Below are 8,859 nucleotides of genomic sequence, written 5' to 3' on the forward strand. Positions count from 1 at the left end.
ACAGGTAAATACAGCCATCTGCAAACAATGGGAGTCATCAAGATTCCAAACCATCATTAATGGTCCACACTTTACACAATTACAATAGGCCCTCAGAGTTACATTTTATATTTCTAGTTTTAGATACAAGAGTGGTACATTCATACAAATCAGATGATCACACTCAGTAGATTATAAGCTTTGTAATGATACCTTACAAGAGACCTTTTGCATGAAGCATATCCTAGTTACGTTACATTCACTTATTACCGTATTTTCTCTAAAACTATCTCAGTTACATTATATTGACTTATTATCAAGTTTTTATAAAACCATATAGACTGCACAACGTCACAGTATGATTGAAGATTTGTTGTTTTGCTGGAAAGAACGTACAACTGGAGAAGATATCTTCAATCGGACTAATGTATATTTTCAAGTCTTGTGGAAAATCGACCACACGATTGATTTTGATCAGACAGCCTGAGGCTCCTTTATTGATTGATTGAACATGAAAGCATGGGGGAGTCAGCCAAGGCAGCAGAACCCCCCCAATGGATAAAATACGAGAGCTTATATAGGATAAAGCCACAAAATTACATATACTTCCTTAAAATTTTACATCCATATAAGGGATGAAACAAAGCAAGCTTTCTCTTATTTTTCTTAGTTGTGCCTTTGCGGTTTGCTCTGCCACCTGGCAGCTATTAATCATAGACTGTTACAAACGGTTAGTTCTGCTTCTGTAGTTTCTGTCTACCTTTCTCCTTTTACCCCCCCGCCCTTCCTCCTTCCTCCAGGCCACACATACAGTTCACCTGACCATACATACCATTCACTTGACCAAAGTTTAGCCAAAGTTTAGGCCTTAGGCCATTTTCCTCCACGCAAGAAAAAGAAATAGATTGCCTCATTGCCTGTCAGGCATTTGCACTGATGGGGCCACATCAATGATGGGGAAGTATACTGGATTTGTAGCTCGAACAAAAAAGGTCTCTTGGACTCATTGCAGTACCCATAGGCAAGCCCTCGCAGCAAAACGCATGCCTGAGGGACTGAAGGAAGTGCTGGACAATGCAGTGAAAATGGTGAATTTCATAAAATCATGGCCAACAAATTCCAGAATATTTCATGTACTTTATGAAGAAATGGGTAGTGTAAACAACTGTCTATTGTCCCATATGTAAGCGGGGGAATGGTCCCACTATTGTGGGGAACTTTCCTGGCTTCTGCACTACCCCGGTGAAGTGGGCTGGCGAAAGGATCTGAGTCCTCACTCCCACTTCCTTTACCCAGAGGCCTCCCTGCCCTTGAGGACTCCCCTTCCACTCTCCTGTCTGGCAGAGTCCTCGTAAACCCCGACAAGGCTGGGCCCAGGATTCCTGGGGGGCTCGACCCCCAACCCTGCTGTGTTCACCCAGGACAGGGGCTAGGGTGTCCCCACTCCGGGGTACTCTCTTTGCACTGGGCACCTCCCTGACCCACGGATCGCTTCATACAATTTAAAGCAAATACAAGTTGTTTAATTAACAATTAATTTTAAAAAAGAATAAGGAAAAATGGGAAAGGTTAAAGGAAAATACGTCACCCTGCTCTGTGGCAGGGAACATCACAAACAGTGTCTCTGGAACGTCAGGGCAGTTCACTCTGTTCCTTGTAGGTCCCAGGCTCCTTCTCAGGCCCTGGCTGTGCTGCAGAGACGCTGCGGGTCGGACACTTGCTCTGGCGGTGGCCACACGCTCTCAGACTCTAGGTGGCAGGACCCTTCTGTTAGCCAAATGGGCTCGTTTCCCCCTGGAGCTGCCCAATTACCCCAAGGAGGCACGGGAGTCTAGAAGACGGCTTCAAGTTCTTTATTGATCAGTCAGCTGAGCGGGTGTCCCCCTCGACTCATGCCAGAGGGAGGAACACACCTTACAAGCACAACTGGGCTTCTTTTATACAGAGAGACAAACAACTTAGCATGTCTAAATTCTGCTAACCTATGCATTGTTTAAATTCAGTTCTAGTAGTAATCAGGATACATCTGTTTAGCTTCCCGTCCTTCACATTCCTTTCCCAGGGTCCGTCCAACCCCCTCCCCTTTTCCATATATCTTCTATACATCCTGTATACGTGCAGCTTCATGCATGGGAAACGACAGTGAGAACTGAGATAAGCATGTTTACTGGGATAACAAGCAGAAGCCGAGATAAGCATGTTTTTCGGTTTTTGGGCCTAACAAGATTCCCCCCTAAAAAGCATTTTGAGAGCCTTATGGCCCCCAATCCTCAGCCTTCACCGGCTGGTATAGGGCCATCATTTGTTGGTGTATAATTTGACTAGCCATTCGTCGGACTAATGCAACTACACAGGGAGCAAAGCAAGCTAGGGTTAATAGGGTTGTAATAAAGAGTACAAATTGAAGAAGGCCTTCTCGGAGCCATCCCAGTTGCGGTAACCAGGACGTGAACCAGTCCATATTCCACCCACCCCATGTTTGGACCGGGACATGGGCTAGCTTCCTCATTTCTTTTGTTAGCTGTTTTACCGCCTTTCCATTATCATCTATTTGTAAACAGCAATTAGATTAGTTTAATTTTGCACAGATTCCCCCTTCTTTTGCCAGCAAATAATCAAGAACTAGATGGTGCTGGTAGAGCACATTCCTCATCTGAGTGAACTGATCGGCCAAAAGATCAAGAGCTGCAGCCGTCTGATTAGTTATTATTTCTAAAATGGCTTGCAGCCTAATTATCCGATTCAAGTTGTAAATGGGCTCCCTTGCCCCTGATATTTAGAACAGTCATACAGATGACAATAAGGGTCCCAGCAATCAAACCCTGGGGATAGAGTCCAATCACACTTGCTTTCTCCCAAGTACACTCCCTCCCGCCTTGTCCGATTAAGGCAGAGAATACCCATTCCAGAAGAATACAGTCGCCAGGGGCTACTATCCTCAGTCCAAACCCCCGTTCCATCGTGGACTATACTCAAATTGCTGAGCCACCATTTGGGCTGTACCGGCTGGGCTACCCAAGGCCATTCATTTAATTCCCCTGGGCCTCCGCATACCCAACAGTTACTGAGGTTAATGGATTTTGCTATTGTCTCCCCCCAGCTGTAAAAACCTATTTTCCCAACCATAATAGTGGTGGAAGCACATAAACAAAGATATTAACAATAATTTCATTATCTTTTTCTAAACAGTCCCTTTAGTCCATCCAAGTACTGATACTCCCAGGTGGAGTCTTCACCTGTGCCACCCCGGGCGTCCGGAGCCGGGGCGGGCAGAGGGCTGGTGTCCTCTTCCGCTAGTTCAGTCTCCGGGTTAGGGTTCAGAAATCGCTTTACCCGCGTATGGTGTGTCCATTTGTCACTCCCAAGAACTTTGACTGCAGCTTGGCTGATGAGCAAGACAGTGTGCGGGCTGTCCCACCGTGGTGTAAGGGGGTCACGCTTCCACTTCTTGACGAGGACCTGATCACCGATCTGGAACGGGTACACGGGCTGGTCCAAGGGAAGGGCCTGAAAAGGCACCGCGTCGATGCAGCTGTAACAAAACAGATTGCAACCCAGAGACCTGTTTCCATAAGGAGTCCTTCCCCATTTCCCAGTTTACATCCTCCCGGAACCCCGGGATAAGGATTCGGGGAGGGAACCCAAAGACCAGTTCAAATGGTGAAAGCTTAAGACCCTTACGTGGGGCCCTTCGAATGCGGGTAAGGGCGAGTGGTAACGCATCAAGCCACTTTAAACTAGACTCTGTGCATAGTTTAGTGAGGGTATCCTTGAGAGTTCTATTCATTCTTTCCACCTGACCCAAGCTTTGCGGCCTCCAGGGTGTATGCAACTTCCATTGTATACCGAGTGCCTGGGACACCTGTTGCAAGACTTCAATACAGTCATGAGTGGGGCTGGTCTCATAGGAAACCCAAGGGTCAGGCAATAGGGTAGCTAGGTTGAGGGAGCTAACTGTCCTAAAGGTTAAGTTAGGGGCTAGCAAGGGCCCTACCTCATATCTGGTATGTCGACTGGGATTTAGATGCTTTTCCCCAGCGTCTGTCCCCAGTATTTGAGGCACCCCGTGGGGAACCACAACCTCAGTGTCCCCCCCCAGGGTCAACTTTTCAGCCTCCTGTACAAGAAGAGCGGTTGCTGCAACGGCCCATAAGCAGGCAGGCCACCCCTTGGTGACAGGGTCCAAGACCTTTGAATAGTATCCAATGGGTCGCCAGGTTGGTCCTGACCTTTGGCACAGGACTCCAGCTGCCGCCCCTCCTCTTTCATGAACGTATAGGGTGAATGGCTTCCAGGAATCTGGGAGGGCTAGAGCGGGAGGCTGAACCAAGGCTTCTTTAAGCTCTCGAAATGCTTTTTCCATTTCCCTGGTCCATTTCCAGTGGAGCAGACCTTCTTTAGTCAAAGACTCATATAGTGGTCTGGCTTTTCCCCCATAGTCAGGGATCCAGAGTCGACAGAAGCCAGTCAGTCCCAGAAAAGCCCTTAATTCTTGGGGGTTCCGGGGTTGAGGGCTGTTAAGTATAACCTGGATTCTTTCTTTACCCAAACTGCGACTCCCTTGGCAGAGGTGGTATCCAAGGAAGGTGACCCGCTGCTTAACCAACTGAGCTTTTTCCTTTGATACTTTATATCCCTGTACCCCAAGGGGATTGAGGAGCTCTACAGTTTGCTCCTTGCAGACTGTCTCTGTTCAGTACTCAAGAGCAGATCATCGCAGTACTGAACTATGTTACATGAAGGGTGTTTAGCCAGGAATGGGGCGAGGTCCCTTTTTAACTGGCTGCCAAAAATCTCGGGTGCACAGGTAAGTCCTTGTGGGACAACGGTCCAAAGGTATTGAGCTTTGTAGTGGGTATCTGGGTCCTCCCACTCAAAGGCAAACAGTCTCTGCTATTAACTTGTTAATTTGTCTTAGGTCCTGGACCAACCGATACTGCCCATTAGGCTTAGGCACCCCCATTATTGGAGTATTGTATGGGGACGTGTCTTCCTTTAACCACCCGCACTGCAAGAACTTTTGAATCAGGGGTTTTAACCCGATCCGAGTGGTTAGCTTAAGGGGGTATTGTCGAATTCGGACTGGGCTGCTTCCCTCCTTAAGGGAAATATGCACTGGTGTAGCATTCCTGGCTCGGGCCACGCCTCCTTCCTCCACCCAGACCTTGGGATTTACCCCCACACACACCCCCGCAGCTGGCTTCCATCACTTCCCTTACATTCCAGGGAATGATCTCTAGCATTTATGAGAGCCATCTGGTAATTAGAGGCTTGTTGCTTAGGGATTCTGACTTCCATTGTCCCGTTATCGAATGAGATCTCCGCCTGTAATTTAGTGAGGATATCTCGTCCGAGCAGCGCTATGGGGCAGGAGGGACTGCAAACAAACTGATGGGAAATTTGACGGTCCCCTATTTTTACTAGGAGAGGCAAAGTTTTTTTCCCAAAGCTGTAGTTTGTCCCTCTATCCCCTGGACTATGGCACGTCCCCGAGCTCTATCTCGGGGAGCCTTATTAAGGGGGAGCAAACTAAGAGTGGCCCCAGTATCAATAAGGGCTTCAATTGGGCGGCCCTCCACTTTAATTTTTACCGTGGGATCCAGGGTGGCAGCTTGTGCTGTCAGGAGGGGCCGCTGGGTCCCCCGACCCCCCTATGGGGAAGACTCCTCCCCTGAACGTCCTGTACTGTTGTAGAGGATGGGAAGGGACGGGGTTTTATCTTTACGTTCCTTTCCCATGGCCTGTCACCGGGGGCATTCATTCTTCCAGTGCCCCTCTTTCCTACAGATAGCGCACTGATTTCGACCCAGGCAGGGGCCACGCCCCTTCCCCGGAGGCCCTGGCCGTCCCTTAACTTTGTCCCCCCTTTCTTCATATCCTTTCCTTTGGGCCATGGCTAAAACGTGGGCCCCTTTCTTCCGAGAACGGGGGATTCTGTTGCTTCCAATTATATAGATCACTAGTGGTAAAGGGAACATATACCATAGTGAGATTACCCTCAGGGGCTACAGTTTCCTGCAGTGGACCTGGTGTGGTTAGACACCGGGGAGCTCAGAGAGATCGGAGGAGGCTCCCGTTTGGAAAAGTCCTGGTCGCTTGGCTCACCCCTTTCAGTTGAGCCATTATCCTCAGAGGAGGGGGTGGGGATTTCAATTGAGGATACCGGAGCCAGGAGGCCGGGATACAAAGGGGGAGGGGGCATAGGATTAGGGGCAGAGGGAATCACAGCCCGCAGACAAGATTTCTTAACAGGGAAACAGGGTTTCCTAACAGGGGCACGGGCCATTAAGGTTTTAATAGTTTGTGATCTACATTTTTGCAACCATGGGGGATGATTGGCCACAAGGTCCTGCCAAATATCTATATAGGGATATTGGTCCCAATGCCCATCCCAGGTCACAATGCTATGTACTGCTTGTACAACCCCTGGTTTGAGCGTCCCTCCCTCGGGCCATTCCACCCCGAATGTCATCCATTCAAGAGTACAGAATTTTACAAGCTTGTCTTTACATAATACAATTCCATAATTAGCCTGGCGTCTAAACGCCTTCCAGTTATCCAACATACATCCCAGGGGTGTCCAGGAGAAGGTGCTTTGTCCGGACCCCATTAAGCTTTACCCAGAGTTTTCCGAGACAGAGATATCAAGAGGGGAAGAGGTATAGATCTAGTTCTAACTCAGATATCCACTGGGTCACGAGGTTCGGCTGACCCCCCTTGCAATCAAGATATCCTGGTCACCGGGTTTCCCCTCGCAGGAGTCTTGGGGCTGCTGAAGTCAGCTTAAGCCTCAGACCTGTCAGCAGCACTCATTCATCTTTCACACAGATCCTTTAATCAGTTACAATCTCGGTTTCCAACACACCATTAAGAGGAGAAACAAGATTACCCCTCCTGTAAACAAGAGTAATCCCTGAGGTTGCTCCAAGTCCCAATAACTGTTAAAAACGGCCCATGGACTTGTGGAGTTAGTTACGTTACTCATTGGCTGTTATTTGCTTACCCTTTAACCAAAAACACAACCACAAGACATTTACAAAGCTACAATAATGTTAACATACCTTCCCGTATACAGGCTGCCTAGGGGATTTCCACTGTCCAACCCACACCTCGGGGGCGTTATTCCTCAAACCCAGGAGGTAAACGCACTTACCGCCCGAAGTGGCTGCGTCCGGCAGTCAGACTTCCCCTCCTTCTGAAGCCGTCTTGCTTCCGTGTCCTTCAGAGTTCTCTTCAGAGAGGACGCAGCCGCCCTAGCCGATTGTGACGATCCGAGGCCCGAGCAAAGCAACAGCTCGAGGTGGCCACTCCTCGGAATCGCCCTCGGCCGTCGGTCAGTGCCCTCTACAGGGAGAGAAGTCCTGGCGGAGTCGCCATTGTTAGCCAAATGGGCTCGTTTCCCCCTGGAGCTGCCCAATTACCCCAAGGAGGCACGGGAGTCTAGAAGACGGCTTCAAGTTCTTTATTGGTCAGTCAGCTGAGCGGGTGTCCCCCTCGACTCATGCCAGAGGGAGGAACACACCTTACAAGCACAACTGGGCTTCTTTTATACAGAGAGACAAACAACTTAGCATGTCTAAATTCTGCTAACCTATGCATTGTTTAAATTCAGTTCTAGTAGTAATCAGGATACATCTGTTTAGCTTCCCGTCCTTCACATTCCTTTCCCAAGGTCCGTCCAACCCCCTCCCCTTTTCCATATATCTTCTATACATCCTGTATACGTGCAGCTTCATGCATGGGAAACGACAGTGAGAACTGAGATAAGCATCTTTACTGGGATAACAAGCAGAAGCCGAGATAAGCATGTTTTTCGGTTTTTGGGCCTAACACTTCTTCCCAGCGTCGCCCCTGCCCGGTCGGGGTTATGATCCCCTCCAAGTCTGGCCTGCAGAGCCTCTTGGCTGAGGTGTCTCCCTGTGCTGGGCCCACTGCTCAGGGTCTCTCTCACTCTCCCCAGCTGCTCACCGCACCCAGCCCCTGACTGCTCCAACCCCAGCTCCAGCTCCGGCTCCACTCGGCCTCAGCACAGCTGCTGCTGCTGCTCTGCCTCCAGCTCCCTGGGCTGCTTGTCTAGCCCCTCTGGCTCCGGTTGCTGCAGCTCTGCCCCGAGGACAGGTCTGCTCTGCAGGCTGCTTCTGTGACTCTGCTCCCAGCTCTGACCTGCTTCCTGGCTGCTTGTCTAGCCCCTCTGGCTCCGGTTGCTGCAGCTCTCCTCCCAGGGCAGCTCTGCTCTCTGGGCTGTGCTCTGGCTTTGGGGCTGCAGCTCTGCTCCCAGCAGCTTAGCTCAGGCCCCTGCTCTCTCCTTAGCTCGGCCCCACTCTGTCTGACCCAGGCAATTCCAGTTCACACGGAGGACGGGACCCCCTGGCCTCCTGTCATGCTGATTAACCTGCCCGCCCTGTCAGTCAGGCTGATCTGGATCATTGGCCTCTCCCCATTGTTCCTGGGGACTGTCAGTCTCAGGCTCCTGATTTGCCATCGACCCTTCCCCTTTTAGTGCTGGGAGCTAGCAACCAAACACCCCCACTGAGTGTTAGTAAGGGGGCAACAGTCCCCTTACACATACCGAAGTTAGATGTCTCTCACGTGGCAAAATCCTTATGCGCTTGTTTGAGCTTAAAACAGAAATCCTTGTTTTTTTCAACAGCCACCCTTTCCACCTTGCCATCTGTATGGAAAATCATGTCTTGCTCCAGAGCCTAGCTCATTTAGCAGACATTTTCTCGAAGATTAATGACCTAAATTTATCTCCAAGGCCTCAATATAACAGTTTTCAGCGTGCAAGACCAAGTTGAATCCATGATAAAGAAGTCTCAGTTCTGGGAAAAGTGTTTGGAAAACAATCAAACTGAGTGTTTCATTACTCTTCATGACTTC

The 8,859-nt window shown here is 49.5% G+C and overlaps 1 long non-coding RNA gene across 1 annotated transcript; it reads right to left on the reverse strand.

The window, feature by feature from the left end:
* Positions 1 to 1,817: 1,817 nt before the first annotated feature.
* On the reverse strand, positions 1,818 to 7,941 carry LOC128839873 (uncharacterized). Its single transcript, XR_008445541.1, has 2 exons — positions 7,133 to 7,941; positions 1,818 to 3,511 (listed from the first exon to the last, which is right to left on the reverse strand). It is a non-coding gene; the product is annotated as an uncharacterized LOC128839873 (long non-coding RNA).
* Positions 7,942 to 8,859: the final 918 nt, after the last annotated feature.

The sequence above is a fragment of the Malaclemys terrapin genome, chromosome 6 (genome assembly GCF_027887155.1).
Source record: "Malaclemys terrapin pileata isolate rMalTer1 chromosome 6, rMalTer1.hap1, whole genome shotgun sequence".
Classification (NCBI taxonomy): domain Eukaryota; kingdom Metazoa; phylum Chordata; order Testudines; family Emydidae; genus Malaclemys; species Malaclemys terrapin.